This window comes from Choristoneura fumiferana, chromosome 10 (assembly GCF_025370935.1).
Source record: "Choristoneura fumiferana chromosome 10, NRCan_CFum_1, whole genome shotgun sequence".
NCBI classification, from domain to species: Eukaryota; Metazoa; Arthropoda; class Insecta; order Lepidoptera; family Tortricidae; genus Choristoneura; species Choristoneura fumiferana.
The window spans coordinates 5425483-5442014 of NC_133481.1; the positions used below are offsets into that span (position 1 = coordinate 5425483).

General features: G+C 36.5%; 1 pseudogene; it reads right to left on the reverse strand.

The window, feature by feature from the left end:
* Positions 1-13240: 13240 nt before the first annotated feature.
* LOC141431719 (uncharacterized) lies at positions 13241-16200 on the reverse strand (annotated as a pseudogene).
* Between the last annotated feature and the right edge of the window lie 332 nt (positions 16201-16532).

The window sequence follows — 16532 nt, forward strand, 5'->3', positions numbered from 1 at the left end:
ACATACGGACGGACAGACAGACAGACATGACGAATCCATAAGGGTTCCGTTTTTTGCCATTTGGCTACGGAGCCCTAAAAACTTGCTAACTTACCGTAAGTAATGAACTAAGTTTTTCTGTCAAACATTTATTGTCAATACTGTTTGTTGTGTAGAACTAGTTACTTTAGATGTATAGAAAGGAAGTTTTTGTAAGGATAAAAGAAAAAAAAAGGAAAAATAAGTATAGCAAAGGATCAATTTTGTTGATAAGCATTGTTTCTAGCCATTCCAACGCGACCATTTGCAATCTTTGATCTCCGTTCGCCCTTTATTCGTTTAGCTGGGAGCTATAGAGTAATAAAGTTGAAAAATTCAGAGTAGCTACCTATGTTTTACGCTTCATCCAATAGGAATTGAGCAATAAAATGAGACTGTGGGCCTGGATGTTTTGTTCTACTCTGTTGCGATAATAATAAATAACGTTGACGTGACCAGTTTATTAGTCGCGCATTTAGGAAGGTGGTCGACGGAGGAAACAAGGTTTCTGATTTTTGGCACTCTCTTGCAGACCCTTTAGGGTCTTAAATGAGATTCTTGGGAAATATACCGCACAAAGGTAGTCCGTAATGTAAAAATTAAATACATCCACGGCTCGCCGCCGGTGCCTGTAGCGAGTCCCATTTGTTTATTAACCATATCCTTTGTGTTAAAATGGCTTTCCAGAATGATTTAATACTCCTGTACTTCGTTCGGGTGATTTCAATAGATTTTTATTTATGGAGTAAATTAATGGTTCTCCTTTTTGTTAAAACAGAGAACAGTAAAGTCTGCTTTTTAGGCAATACACTTTTTGTCTCATTGATCAAAAAGTTTGGAATGATAATCGTTCGTACCTTCCTTTACCTACTTGTGGAGCTCCAAGTTTTATTGCGGGGGAAACTTTATCAGGATATTATATAAATGTAACGGGATTTTACTCAGAGAAAAGGCGGAAAGGTAAGAAGAAAAGTGGATGAAGGGCTGCTACATCTCTCGAGAGTAAAGTAAAAGATGCTTGGGTCGCGTCAACTGACATGTACATTTATGAAAGCTTCGTACCCTTCTCAATAAGGGCGCAGATTTGCTCGCACTATGATTAGCGATCTACATGTACAGTACACGAACCGCCGCATTATTATAGCGAGTATTACGCCATTTGTTATGAGTATGGCTCTATGAATAACGTGGAGCGCGCCGCAAGTTGTAAGAAGGTATTATGCTTAGGAGCCGATAAAAGGAGCATTAAATTAAAAAAACAGTTTTTCGGGAAATGATAAAGTATTTATATATTGCTCTAATTCTTTATAGAGCGGATTACGACAAAAGTCTAAGATCGAGTATTTTTTAATTTAAAGCGTTTTTTCTGAGGAATTGAACTTTTCTTAGAAAACAATAAATTGGTATTCAGCGTTTTTATGGCATTTTGTCCCTTGCTATTGATTCGTCAAGTATTTTTAAAAGAGATAATGGTCGGGGTTAAATTTTTATGAAAACTAAGGACTACACCGATGCAAAATTTAGTGTGATCAAAATTCTTGCGGCTTAAATATCTTTACGTGGTGCTAATAAACGTGGGAATCGTGGGATGGTAAAATGTTTAACCGAGCGGTCAAAATGTTCGAATATTCACCCTGGTTTGCGCGTTAACACCCAAAGTACAGGAGGTATATTTGAATGTAAAAAATAGAGATTTTTGTCATTATCAGGTACGTGTTGTTTGGTATCAAATAGAGTCATACCTATAATACTCATATATAGGAATAGATCACAAATGTGATATCGTTCACAGCGAGCAGGCGATATTGCGGGGGCGGAAATGATGTCTTCCGATACAATGATGAAAGTGCTAACCAAGAAAATACGATGAAAAAATGAAACAAACGAGGTTCGATACGTTTTTGAATTTAAAATGAATACACCAATCATCAAACGATTACCTAAAATTTTAATTTATGACGCCGAATTTATTGTATGGAAGCTCATGACGACTAAAAAAAAAAGGTTAAAAACATAAGGTCGAAGTAGGTCCTATTTCGTCTTTGTCATTGTGACAGCAAGCCTGTACCCAGCTGACGAACTTATAAGTATGTACAGCTATGTACATTGTGTGTTGTGTGTCAGATTTTTAATATCACGTAATGATGTAAATTACTGAAATGTTTCAGATCCCGAGGGCTTCACTTCTGGAATTTTCCGGTGGAAAAAGCTACGAAGCTTATATGATGGATGCTTCGTTAGCTAAATGAGTCATTCCTTGAAATGTTTACCTACTTTGATTTTCAAGTAATGAATTTTTGTACATGATAATTAAAAAATAAATTAGATTCTTGTACTGTGCTGGAAAACTATAAGTAGAAATCAGCACACGTTAACCTAGATTCTGTTCTCTATACTAGTCTATACTACCCACATTACAATTAAAACTATGAGTAGAAATCAGCACACTTTAACCTAGTTTCTGTTCCCTATACTAGTCTATACTACCCACATTACAATTAAAACTATAAGTAGAAATCAGCACACGTTAACCTAGATTCTGTTCTCTATACTAGTCTATACTACTCACATTAAAATTAAAACTATAAGTAGAAATCAGCACACGTTAACCTAGATTCTGTTCTCTATACTACCCACATTACAATTAAACGATTTTCATAAATCTTAATCACAATTCTAAGTTGTAGACTAATTTTGCCTGGTGTGTCATTTCAACTATTCCCAAGCTTTTTGTAAGAAAAATAATGCGTAGGCGAATTTAAGACAAATTTTCTATTCTAGCTTCTTAGGTAGTGTAAAAGCCGATTTTTGGATCATGTCTGTAAAAATACTACTCGAAAATAATACTTAATGATCTATGAATGGCTACGATATTACTAACGGATTTAAATTTTGGACTTTTTTGATAAAATTACTTTTTTGATAAAATTATTTGGCGGTATAATGTAACACTAGGTTTCTCTACTCGTATTTCAAATTAAGTAGATTTTTTAAAAATCGGACCCCCGCCGCTAATAGAGTAAATCTGACCATGGAATTACAGGTTAGGAGTTTGAATTCCGCTGAGAGCGTATATAGTAAATACCTACCTACATATTATATGTTTTTTGCACATTCATGGATTCGATAGTGTATTTAAAGAAACTAAACCCTTTCGAACATGAAACTACCGTGAGACTCACTCATATTAAATCCAGAGCGGTGGCGCGTAGTGCGAGTGTTGCGGCAGCCGCCGAGTCGCGTGCTCCTGAGAAGAAGGGCTACGAAATAGCCCGAAACATGTCGAGCTAAACTCGGTTTAAGACGTGAGTTATCCGTTAAAATATCATTTAATACAACTAAGCCTACCTTGTATGTATTTATATGCTGTATGTAGGTACATCATCTCGGAACTTACCTAATTTTAATGTTTTTCAAAGTGACATAAAATATATAACTTACTTATAAAGAAGTAACTTACAAACATACAATACAAAACGACCGGAAGTGGGAAACACATATTTTAATAATAGGCTTTGCCTGGCATTGTATTTATAACTTCAGTGTTACGTAAACCTCCAAAACCATGTTACATAACGCAAATACAACTAGTGTATTCCTCGACCGATTGCGAATAGGTATACATACACGTACAATGGCATGCTCACAATTCATTTCAATTATTCACCCGCCTAACGTAAACCACAGGAGATAAATAAAGTGTTGTTTATTGACAGATATTTTATATATCTACAACTACGTATGTCTTACCTGTAATTAAAATAGGAAAGTTGTGATAGATATCTATAATACGTCCTTGCTTTGTAGTATTCATTTATATTAAGTAAGTCTTAGTCTTTTAATTTTATTTTATAATATTTTTCAAGTAAATAGTATGTGAATATGTTGTAAATAATCAGAGCAATATTTTAGAGATGTTTTCGATGTAATAAACAGCAGATATCTATTTCAATGTAAGCAGATACGTAGTGATGGAAAATCATTTTTCTGGGAATATAAATGAATTGAAAAAGTTTAGACATTCGCACATTTTTGCCGTCGTGAAAAATAATGAATATTTCGAATTGAAAGTTATTATATCCATAGCTGTAACTTGTTAAATACGAGTGAACGTTGTTCAAAGCTACTTTTAAGGCTCGGTCCGGTTAGCTCATAGAAGAGCTCTAAACTTTAGCAACTATGGACGGACCGGACTACAGGACGCAGAGAGCACCCGGGTGAATTTTTGAAATATTTCGGTGGCCAATTTTTTTTAACTTTTTGTGATAATAATCATTCGTTGAGATACTCCTTTGGATTAGGATTTCAATAATACAAGTGGAACCTAGTTAAATTCAATGACTATGCAGCTATGCGACATTGAAAAAAAAAAGTAGTGAGAGAAAAAATTATCTAACTTTGGGGGCGGCAAGCTTGAGTTTGCCTTCGGAATCTAAAGCTTGATGGTTACTTAGCCTGAAATGTATATTTCAGTTTTTTTTTAATTTATTACGGTGGAGGCATTCTACACTTCCACCGAACGTAAATATAGTTACATGTTTAGTTTTAGTTTTGTAAGTAAAGGATTCCGTACATCCCTATATTATTTACATGATTAATATTAGCTCTATTCGGTGAAATATGAACAAACTCAACTAATAAACCAAAATAGAAACATTGGATTAAAATTATTTTATATCGCACAACAGGAAAACACAGAAATTACTTTTGGACGTCCACCCTGCGTGATAACTAAAGCACAACTAATGTCCACAAAAATTCAAACATAGCGATATGATCCTTCACCAATAAGCAAGTATTTGCGCAAAGCGATATTGGTAGCTATGCTATAGCTAAGACGTGGGACAATCACAAAATAGTCAACCTATTTTTAAATCAAATTTTATTTAGTATGAAAAAGTTATAATAGAATACGCTATTTAATTAGCTTCATTTTGATGTATATTTATTAGGAAAATGACTCCTAGACACAAAGGTATGCTCAATTGATTCAACAAAACCGCGTGTTTGACAGGCCTCACAGACTTATTGCAGTAATTGTTTTTGATTGTGATATTTTTTATGCAGCTTTAGTTAAAGTCAACAATGTTAAACCTTCTCTATTGTATTGTATACAACGTATATAAAATTGTATGGTATTATTTTTTAAGTAGTTAATTTTTAATTGACTTAATTGGGACGGCCAAATAAATTGCTCTGAAAATTCACCCACCCAACCCAGTGTGACAAAATTTAGATTCACCGATTATCTAAAAGCAGTAAGTAGTGGGAACAGTTGAAATGTAAAAAAAATAACTAATTCAAAAATAACCGAGAAATAATTTAGCACAGTTGCGGAGCAATTTATGATCATCGCAATACATGTGGTATAGTGATACCTAAAAATATTTATTATTTCTTACGATTTGTTTATTTTTAATAAGTATTATACCTACTTAAAACATTAAAACTAGCTGAAACTTCCTCGTCCAGACTGGTGCTAAGCATATTAAGACATGGCGCTCTCACTCGTGCTTCCCAGAACTCTATTAGAAGCGAAGGCTTTGTCGTGTCGGCTATAGATACTTATAGGTACATTGTCTAATCCCCGTAAGCCTAGCAGTAAATTTATCAAGAGAATATTGTATTCCACGTTTATCGCCTATAGTTTGAAAGCTACGTTGCTAGCTCAATTACCTTAACTTCATTATCTTTCATAGGTTAGGTTAACTCACTGACTAGCGTCGTGAAAGTTTTTGTTTTCCATTAGTAAATGAAACAAATTATTCTGAATTGTAATTGTTCTTTGCCCTCAATTCACATACCTACAAATGAGTTTTCGGGCACGTAATCCCTGATAATTTGGTGGTTGGTAAAATTATAACAATGGTGCGGTAGATGGTTTCATGGATGGTAGTTAGGCCTCTGATTTCATGGGAATTTATGGACGAAATTTTATTGTCATATTGCCTTTATATATAATATATATAAAAATATGTTGAAAGATTCACTGATTAATTTGGATACCAGTCAAATTTTTTTCTTCGTACGGGAGCCACGCGGGGACCACATTAATCATTCACCCTTACGCCATAAAACAATACATGTGCTGCCCACCATTCTGACGCATATGCAAGATTACTATTAAACAGTATTTGCATAATTTGGCTGAAGTGTGTTTTGGTCGTGTTTTGCTTTCTGGACCTTTACGATACCTAAATAAACATAAATTACAAGTCCAATTACTGAGTAACGCTGACGCGCCGCCCGTGGCCACACATGGCAATATTCATATTTAGGGCCCCGTTCGAGTTTAAATGCGGGTTAGAAATCAAATTAAACGGTAAAAAAATCGAAACGGCTGCTCTTGCTGCTGCTTGTTTGTGTCTTTACCATTCTGAGGCTGTAAACTATGCAGATTCTTACTGAAGCACTAAAGGTTAACAAACCCAAAATTAAGACTATATAATTATATTATAGATTCAAATCTATTCGTATTTTTATTGGCTTAAGCGTGTGTTAATTTTTGAGGGATGGATGACGTGAGAGGGATACGTTCATACCCTCTGATAACGACATGCGCATGCACAAACCTACATGTTATAAATATTTATATATTAGTTATTATTAACATATTGGTTAATTTTCGAAGCCATTTAAATAAAATATTATAATTAAAAATAGTTGTGTTGGTTTCTTGTGATCGGTCGAGGGATGACACTTATCGACGACCAATCACAAGCAAGTAAAATGGCGGGAAAGACATTTGACAGACGGCCTACGGTGGTATGCCGGGACATTCGTTTTTCAGCATCAGGGCTAGTAAAATAATTTGAGAGTACTGCGATTTGTCTACTTAACTAAGTTGAACTGTTGTAACTTTTAAACAATAAAACTGTTTTCCAATACTGCTGAGTGTTTCTGCATTCAAACTCCTTACTTCTGAGTGTTGAACCAGTACGGTTCACATTTCAGAAGTGGGATTGCAACTTAATTGCCCACAAAATATTTGGATTGGACTGGAGATACAAATAATCATTTGGTTTGCATAGAAAACGTCACGAGAATATGGACGAACGAAGGGCGTCTCACGGGACGCTTACGCCGCCACTAAGACTCCGCGAAGCGACTCGGAGCCGTAGCCGTGGTAGAGGGCGTATGCGTTCACCTGAAGAGAGCCGTGTCAACCGCCACCGCCGGTCGCGGTCCAGAAGGTCGAGAGGAAGGCGATCACGATTGACGATTAGTCGGTCTCGCTCCCGGTCACAACGTTCAAGGAGGACAAGCTCGCGATATCCCCGTGATTGGCGCTCCAGGACACGGTCGCGTACTCCAGGGCGGCGTGAGACGTGCTGCACAGAATCCAGACGTTCATCTAGGTGCAGAGCTTCGCGCGTTCGTACGCCGTCCCGTGAAGCAATACGTCGTGGTCGTGAGTCAAATAACAATTTGTTTATTGAGAAGTTTATTAATGCTCTTAAGGGTATGAATAATAGTAGCGATCGTGATAAATTTCCTGTGTTGAACAATGTAATTCCTGAGTTTGACCCTTTATGCAAGGAACAAACGGTTGATACGTGGCTTCATAAAGTCGACGAATGTTCACAAATCTATGGTTGGAGCGATAAACAAGTGATCCACTACGCTTTACCAAATTAACGGGTGTAGCTAAAACCTGGTATCAAGGCCTACCCTCACTGTTATTCTCTTGGCCAGAATGGAAACTAAAGCTTAAGGAATCTTTTCCAACAAGGACAATTATGCTGATTTACTAACGGAAATGCTCAATAAAAGGTACGCTATGGGGAGTCATTAGAAATGTACTACTATGCTAAAATGAATCTTCTAAATCGATGTGAAATTTCGGGAAAACGTGCCGTTGATTGTATCATAGCAGGTATAGAAGATCGTGGTGTTAGATTGGGTGCACAAGGAGCAGAATTTACCGAACCAGAGTTGGTTCTCAAGTTTCTGAAAACAGTAAAAGTTGATAGGTCCACAAACGAACAGTTAAAGGGGAAAGATAGAGATAGGCGCTCACAAAATAATACATTTTCTAGTAATAAAGTAGGTGTCAGTTCTCAAAAGCAATCCGGATCCAGCATGGTATGTTACAATTGTAAAGAACCAGGTCACCCTTTCTTTCGATGCACAAAACCGAAGATACAGTGCGCTAAGTGTAATTTATTAGGGCATAAGGACACTGAGTGTCCTGGGACAAAGCAAAGTACCAATGATAAACCAAACAATTTTGAAAGTAGAAAACACAGGTGATTCAAGTGCTAAGTATAGAATGCCTATCAAAATTAACGGTCTATTTTCAGAATGTCTTGTTGATTTGGGGAGCGAAGGTACTTTGGTGCGTCTCAGTGAAGCTCAGCGTTTAGCAATAGATTGGAAGGTAGGAAAAGTGCCATTATTAAGAGGTATAGGTAACGTGCCATATAACCCACTTGGTAAAGCTAATGTTACGATAGAAGTGCAGGGCGTAGTAGAAAATCACGTAGAGATTTTAATAGTAGATGATTATTTAATAAATTGTCCTGTACTACTAGGCCACACTTTTACCGAAAGACCATCAGTCAAAATAGTCAAGACAGAATCGGATGTCATTTTTCAGAGGGTTAGTGCAGAGACGGTTCTGATTTGTCCGCTTTTATGTGAGGAAGAGACGCGCATAGGATGCGGCGAACTAAGAGAGGTCCTAGTTGGCTCGCGCAATTATTTTTCGGGTAAGGTTTACGTTAATGGAACCGTGCGCAATATTGTAGGCCATGAACATTATTTATTACCCGGCGAGTATCAATTGACGCAGGGTACGGGTAGGGTCCTTATTCAGAATATTAGCAACAATAATCTGGTTATAGAAAAGGGTAGCCTTATAACTCGGAGCCACGCTTTAACTGATAGTCTACAGGTTCAAAGATTAGACGCTAGTGAGCAACCGTCCACAGATGAATCACCAATTAGTTGTGGAGAAAACTTAACAGCCCAGCAAAAGGAGTCATTAAGAGTCCTGTTGGATAAATATAAATCTTGTTTTTCGATTGGATTAAAAGATCTTGGATTTACAACAGAAACTGAAATGGTGATTCAACTGGATGATCCTGACCCTGTAGTCTATCGACCATACCGTTTATCCTTTACTGAACGCCAATTAGTTCAAGATATGATAAAAGAAATGTTAGAAACTGGCATTATTCGGGAGTCTAACAGTCCTTATGCGAGTCCTATAGTGCTAGTCAACAAGAAGTCTGGAGAGAAGAGATTATGCGTTGACTATCGCGCTCTGAATCGCAAAACAAAGAAAGAGCACTACCCTTTACCTCGTATCGAGGACCAGTTAGACTTATTAGCGGGAAATTCTCTTTTCATTACCCTCGACTTGGCGTCAGGCTACTACCAGATTCCAATAGCTGAGAGTTCTCGGGAAAAAACTGCCTTCGTTACCCCTCAAGGTCAGTACGAGTATAACAGGATGCCCTTTGGGCTAGTAAACGCACCATCCGTATTTCAGCGTACAATGAATAAAATCATTCACAATTCGTCCGCTTCGTCTTATGCATTGGTCTACATGGACGATATTTTGATCCCTGCTAAGTCCTTCGACGAGGGTATGGTACGGTTGGAAGAGGTGCTGAGTTTACTAGCAAAAAGTGGTCTAACACTCAAAATGAGTAAGTGCAATTTTTTCTATAGTAAAATAGACTACCTGGGTTACGAAGTCAGTTCAGAAGGTGTTAGACCAGGGTCCCTCAAGACAGAAGCCATATCCAGATTCCCTACACCAACCAATGTTCATGAAGTTAGGAGATTTTTAGGACTTGCTAGTTTCTTTAGGAGGTTTGTTGCAGGATTCGCCTTGATAGCGCGCCCTTTAACTAGCTTGTTGAAGAAAGACACTCCTTGGAGGTGGGGTAGTGAAGAACTGGGATCATTTGAGACACTAAAACAGATTTTAGTACAAAGGCCGGTCCTGGGCTTTATGACCCTAAATGCACTAACCCAACTTCACACCGATGCGAGCAAGTACGGAGTAGCCGGTATCTTAATGCAGCAAGACAAGCCTGGGTATTCAAACCTATTGCTTATTATAGTAGGCAAACCAGTGTCGATGAGCAAAAGTTCCACTCCTTTGAACTTGAAACCCTCGCTATTATTGCTTCGCTAACACAGTTTAGGCACTATTTACTGGGCATTAGATTCACGATCGTAACAGACTGCAATGCCTTACGTACCACTTTGAGCAAACGCGATTTAGTCCCGCGTATCGCTCGTTGGTGGTTGCAGTTCCTAGAGTATGACTGTTCAATAGAAATATCGTCCTGGTGACAAAATGGCACATGTAGATGCTCTTAGTCGGGGTGCTATAGATGGTAGTCCAGATACCGAACACGTGTTAGAGGTACTTTCAGTTGGTACTGACGATTGGCGACGGATGCAACAAACGGACCAAGATATTAAAAATATAGCTGATATCTTAGGCGACTCTAAATGTAAAGATGCCGTTGATATTTTTAAAAATTACAAGCTTGTAAATGGACGTGTATATCGCATAATTGACGAAAACACTATTCGTTGGGTTGTTCCAAGTGGCACCAGATGGCAGCTGTTGAAAGCCAATCATGATGACGTGGACACTTTGGTTTGACAAAACTTTGGCACGCTTACAAGCTACTATTGGTTCCCGAAGATAGACGGTTTGTAAAAAATATGTTTCAGCTTGCCTTCAGTGCGCACATCATAAGCTGCCAAGTGGTGCCAAGCCCGGTGAACTACACCCGATCCCTAAAGCTATCATCCCGTTTCATACCATACATGCGGATCATCTTGGCCCGTTTATCCGCACTAAGCGTGGCAATACATACATACTAGTTATCGTGGACGCGTTTACTAAATTTGTTGACATCACGGCTGTGCGAAATACGAAGTCAGTTACAAGCATTAGAGTATTCAAAGAGCACTTTAGTTACTTTGGCGTACCAGCCCGCCTGATTACAGATCAAGGGACAAGCTTTACTAGTAGGAAGTTTAAGGAATTTACCCAATCATTAGCGGTGTTAAACACGTGTTGAATGCCCGTGCCCACACACCGAGCGATGCCAAGTGGAACGGTATAATAGGACCATTTTGGCGGCGCTCGGGGCAATGAATCATGACAAACCGAACGGTTTATGGGATGAACATTTACCAGACATTCAGTGGGTATCAACACCACAGTACATGCCACCACTAAAAAGACTCCAGCTGAACTTCTTTTTGGCGAAACTTAACCAACCCATCTGAAGGTCTGCTAAATGATGTAATAAACGAGTACTTCTGATGTCGGGGAAATCTGGATGATGTAAGGGCTGCTGCCGGTGAACTTATTAGGACACAACAGGAAAAGGACAAGAAACGGTATGATAGGTACAGGAAAATAGGAGTGCGTTTCAAGAAGGTGATTTGGTCAGAGTAGCTAGGTTCCAACAGGTATAGAAGGTCAGTCAAAGAAACTTGAACCTAAGTGTAAAGGCCCCTACAGAATTAAGAAGGTACTCCCAACGATAGATTCGTGGTCGAGGACCACCCCTCACAAAAACTAGTAAGAAGTATGAGGCTATAGTAGCCATTGATAAATATTTCCATGGGTCTGTTTTAATGAACCCGTATCAACCGATTGTGAATCCGAGCGTAACGATAGCGAATCGGAATGTGGAGACTTGTAAATAAATGTATAGAAAATGAATACGTTGTTAAAGACGGATATACTAGTTAAGACTTGTAAATAGATATCGATTAATTTATTTACATACATCAATGAAATTTAAGTATTGGTTGCCGACTTAAATAAATGGGTAAACTAATGATGAATATTTTCGGTTGATTGTATTCGAGTACCTATTTCTAATAGATTTAATTAATGAAAATGCGATTGTACTTATCGATGATTAGTGTCATGTATCATCGAAATTGGTTTATGTACAAATGACTAAAAATTTGCGGGTCAACGTCATGGACTAGTAAATACTGATTCATTGGTTAGGGTAATGAACTGATGAATTAGTGGGGTGTCAGGTACGGATGCCACACATTTTAGTCATTGAAACATAAGTATACTTATTGGTCAAGGTCATGGATAATGAGTATACTGCTGATATTAAAAATGTGAAGTAAGTGAAGGATGTCAGGTAACCGACACCCTGAAAAGTTATAAATATTTGGTTAATGAAAGTTATGTAATAATACAAGGAAGTTTTAAAAGTAAATCTAAGAATAAATGAACTAAGAATTTAATCTGAGTTCTATTAACTAGTGACTAATTCGGCTTAGGTAATGTAAACAACTTTAATGGTATGCATGTTCTTAATTTCTTTTACTTTATTTACATACACTATTTTGTATAGTTTACAGCCTGTTACTTAGTGTTGTGTTTTTTTGTTTTGCTCTTTTTCACTTATTTTTATTTTGGATTAAACTTATACATAACAACGAGGACTCGTTGAAAAGCGGATGCCGAGCTGTTATAAATATTTTTATATTAGTTATTATTAACATATTGGTTAATTTTCGAAGCATTTAAATAAAATATTATAATTAAATAGTTGTGTTGGTTCTTGTGATCGGTCGAGGGATGACACTTATCGACGACAATCACAAGCAAGTAAAATGGCGGGAAAGACATTTGACAGACGGCCTACGGTGGTATGCCGGGACATTCGTTTTTCAGCATCAGGGCTAGTAAAATAATTGAGAGTACTGCGATTTGTCTACTTAACTAAGTTGAACTGTTGTAACTTTTAAACAATAAAACTGTTTTCCAATACTGCTGAGTGTTTCTGCATTCAAACTCCTTACTTCTGAGTGTTGAACCAGTACGGTTCACACATCTAACAAAACGATTCTTAAATTATCTAAGAAAAACGATAAATCGAACGCAACCGAAATAGATTGATTGAAATGAGCGCCATTTGTATAAGACTGACAACCTGCTAGAATCTGCCAAATTGTAAATCCAACGAGGATCCAACCGTCAAAGTATCATTTTTTATTTATTTATTTATTGAAGCATTGGCAACACGGCCATCAGCTACAATACAATTACATAATTTTACAATAATTATGAACTATCGGGTAGGTACAATGAATACAATAAAAAATTATGTTACGTATGTACAATGAAAATAATAGCAAAGATTTACAATAAGGAAATTAATAAGTATGAAAAACTAACAAGAAGTAGGTACTTATAATACATTTACATTCATAACCGGCCTATAGTGTGTAGTACAAAATTGAAAATTATTGAATATAATTGAGGAAGTTTCAATAATCCTTGAATAAAATTGGGGATAGTTTTTAAGCCTGTGTCTTTACACAATGCGATAAATAATAATAGTTGTACATTAAACTCAGGGCATTGAAGAAAATATGATCTAGATCACACGTGACAAAGTTACAATATGAACATGCTTAACTTTAATCTAAAAAGATGCGCAGGAAAATGGCCGTGACCTATACGTAGTCTGCAAATTGTCGATATAAAGCTCTTCCCGGGAAATTATGTAAATTTTTCAAACCAAGACTTAGTACTAGGAATCGGGACTATTTCAGCTAGCCATTTACCTTTCGTATCTCTGGACTTAGACAAGGAATTAGACCAACGTTTTTAGCATATTTTGTTTAATTGAATATACTAAATCCGAGTAAGGAAGTTTAAAATCAGAAATACTTATATCTTTAGTAGATTTGGCTAATTTATCGACAAGTTCGTTGCCAACAATACCGGAGTGACCTGGCACCCAGCAAAATTCAATAAATATATTTCTAAAACACAAAAGACTCAAACTACATCGTAACTTATAAATTAAATAGTTTACAGATGCACTAATACTTTTATTTTTAAGAGCCTGCAAGGCGCTCAGTGAATCAGGTAAAATTAGAATTTTGTTCCCTGCAGAGTAATTGGGTCGGATATGCTCTAAAAACAGAGAAATAATTGCTACATTTATAAACTGTCCCTAAGTTCATGGAAGAATCAAAAAATGCAAAGCTAGTTCTATCTTTAGTTTTAGAACCATCTGTATACACTTTAACAAAATCAGTCTTATCGTCAAGAAACTCTAAAAAATCGTATTTAGATTTAAACTTTCTAATTAAGTTTAAATCTAAATACGATCAACAGCAACATCTCTCAATATGTCGCGAAAATTATATTCAAAATAAGGCAATAGTGTAGACCAAACACCACATCCTGAAATTCGAAATACAATACGTTAATGCACTGTTTATACAGTTGTGGTCATATAATTAAAAACGATTTTTTATAGAGAAGATTTTTTCAAACTGACAAGTGTTACTAACTGCATGTATATTTTTGTACTTCTCTCGTATCGTAAAACTTTTCCGTACTAGCGGTAAATTCATTTATACATATAATTGGCTAAAAAATAAATAGATAAACTTTATACATTACATCTAAACCTAGTATTACTACTTACTGGCTGGTCATATAATTAAGAACGCTGAATAGTTTATTTTTTATTCAAATTTAAATAGAGAACGGACCGCCGCTTTGTGGTTTAGGTTATTATTCGAATAATTTTGGCGCCATTTAGTGCCGTAATAGTCTTAAAGGCGATTGCTTCATATAAAAACAATGGGGAAAAATAAAAGTTGTGATAAATCTACAAGAGAAGTAATACTAAAACTTCGCGACAAGAATTGGTCGTATAAACACATAGCCGATCATCTGCAATGTTCAAAAACTATGGTTTTCCACGCCATAAAGCATTTTGCCACGTATCAAACTACTTCAAATGTTCCGCGTGTACCTAAACAAAGAAAGTCATCTCGTCGAGATGATCGAAATATCGTTCGTTTGGCAAAACAAAATCCTTTTAAAGGGTCTAATGAGTTGAGAAAAGAATATTTTGGCGAAAACAACCCTTCAGCAATCTCGGCACGCACTATTCGAAGGCGTTTGGTAGAAGAAAAGTTGCACGGAAGGATAGCAAGGAAGGTGCCTATGTTGAAACGGTGTCATAGGCAAGCCCGGCTTGCATTTGCAAGAAGATATGAAAACTGGACAGTCAGACAGTGGAAAAACGTTATTTTTTCTGACGAGACAAAAATAAATAGGGTATGTTCTGATGGCAAACGATATGTAAGACGGCCTCCAAATAAAGCATTCGACTCAAAGTACATAAAAGTGACTTTAAAGCATGGCGGGGGAAATGTAAAAATTTGGGGATGTTTTTCTGGACATGGTGTTGGACCTGTTAGGCTGATAGAAGGAAACATGGATCAATTTCAATACAAAAAACATACTGGAAGAAACAATGTTACCATATGCAGAAGGCGTGCTTCCGGTTATTTGGACATTCCAGCACGACAATGATCCCAAGCATACTGCATGTACCGTTAAGGAATTCCTCACATCGCAATCAGTTTCTGTCTTAGATTGGCCAGCCAACAGCCCCGATCTTAACCCAATAGAGCATCTTTGGTGCGAAGTCAAGAAAAAGGTTTCAAATCGACAGTGTGGCAATTTAAGAGAACTGTATGACGTATTCTTAGAAGAATGGAACTCTATCTCTCTCGCGAAATGTCAAAAATTGATAGATTCAATGCCTCGCCGGTGTAAGGCAGTAATAAAAAGCCGTGGACATGCTACTAACTATTAATTTTAGTTAAAATGTATTACATTGCTTTTTTTGTGTACAAACTTCACGTTAGTGTGATTTAGTTAATCTAAGTTTCAAATAAAAAAACTTTCGAACAGTTCAATAAATCGTTCTTAATTATTTGTCCAGCTTCATTACTATTTCAATTTGTTACAAAAGAAAATAAACACAAAATTTGTAAAAAAATGACAGCAATTTTATTCTTTATTCTTAATCCCGTTTGCTCTATTCATGTGGCTGTTTCATAACGTAACTAGTTACTTCTAAGAAGGAACCACGACTACACATGACATGATTTAGTTAAAAATAAACTGGAACTTCAAATCGTTCTTAATTACATGTCCACCACTGTATATGAAGAATTAGGAAGCGGAATTAAGTTATAATTTTGAATATTTGCATGCTTCAAATACCTGGAAGTTACTTGGTTATCACGGCTAATAAGCTTAAGGCAATAGTTGTCAGTTATGTAACTTCTTCGAATGAATAGTGGAACAATACCAGCCTCAACTTCCAAGGAATTAATTGGAGACGACATCATAGCACCAGTAATTATCCGTAATGCTCTATTTTGTATAATATCTAATTTCCTAAGTAATGAAATATTCGCATCAGAAAAGAACATGCAACCATAATCGAAATGGCTTCGGATTGTTGCAATGTAAATCGTTTTTAAACCCTTAGGATCAGCTCCCCATTTCAGCGATTTTAATATATTCAAAATCTAGAGATAGACCAACATATTTTACGAAAGGTTGAGCAGGAATAATATCAAAATTGTATAAAACTCTAGGGTAATGCAATCCATTTTGTGAAATAGGATTGCAGAACTTTTGGAGACATTAACCTCAAGCTTTAAGTGATTTGTTA